Genomic DNA, 1,223 nt, shown 5'->3' with positions numbered 1-1,223 from the left:
GCAGAGAGAGGTTGCTATTGGGTACAGGCTTCTTTTAGCGGTGACAAATATATTCCAACTCCATCGTGGTGACAGTGGCCCAGTGACTACTGAAAGCCGTTGAGCTGTAAGTGTGCCCGTTGTGTGGAATGTGGATTATCTTTTAATGAAGATGTTGTATCGAAAATAGTATTCGTTGTTTATCTGAAATTTAAACTTCACTGGTGTCCCGTATTTTATCCGGCGGTTCTGTTAGGGGTCGGTTTTCCCACTATCCCCATGTCGCAGATAAGGACACAGGCCCATCCTGATACCGCGCCAGGAAGTTGTGGAAAGGGCTGGAACCCAGCGTTTGGCCTCCAAAGCGTTGGGGAGCCCTACCTCCGGGACGCTGGCGCCGAGGCTGAGCGAGGTGACTGTGTCTGCTCTGGCTGGCCTCGGCTGGGCTGGGCTGGGACGCCTGGACATCTCCTTCCCCAGAGGTGTGTCTCAGTGAGTGAACCCGGGCACCGCTCGCCCAGCCTCCTTGACCCTTTGGGCTTCGGACTCCTGCCCGTGGCAGGAGCGGAGGCTGGCTGGTGGGGCGGCGGGGTCAGCGGGCCCAGCAAAGGCTGCTGGTTCAGGGCCGAGATCGCTATGGCCCCAGGCCCCATGGAAATTCTACGGCTGCTCCTGAGGCCTCTGGCCGAGCGGGGGCAGGGGTCGGCCACGGTCCTCAGGCCCCTCCCCAGTGGCCTGCCAGCTGCAGGCAAAGTCATCTGACTGGGCTGGTGGCTGGGTCCATTGTCATGTGCTGTTGGCACCGACCTGCTCGCGGTGGGCGCCCCATCAGCGCTGTGCGGGCCGGCTCTGTCTTGGCAGCTGGGAGGGTGTTTTGTTGACCCCGTTTTGTGGGAATGACGTCTGAGGCCCAAAGAGCCCTACCGTAGATAGACGTAGGTTGGAACTTCCAGAACAGTCTTTAGGCTGCTGTGTGGTTGGCAGTGCAGAGGCAGGAACCCACTACCGTGAGGCGGCACACAGCCCCAAAGCTCTGACGGTCTAGGGCTTCTGGCCAGAATTGGGCTCCTCTGCCCAAGACCCCTTCTAGCTCCTCCTACGACCCCCAGCAGGTGACTGGGCCTGGGCCTGGGCCCTGTGGTCCCTCTGGCCCCCACGGGCAGGTAAGGCTTCTTGCCACCAGGGGGCAGCAGGGACTTGGCTGCCAGCCAGGGCCCTGCAGCCATGAAGCAGGACCAGGCGGG

This window comes from Tupaia chinensis, unplaced genomic scaffold (genome assembly GCF_000334495.1).
Source record: "Tupaia chinensis unplaced genomic scaffold, TupChi_1.0 Scaffold000355_1, whole genome shotgun sequence".
Classification (NCBI taxonomy): domain Eukaryota; kingdom Metazoa; phylum Chordata; class Mammalia; order Scandentia; family Tupaiidae; genus Tupaia; species Tupaia belangeri.
This window is presented reverse-complemented; position numbering follows the sequence as displayed.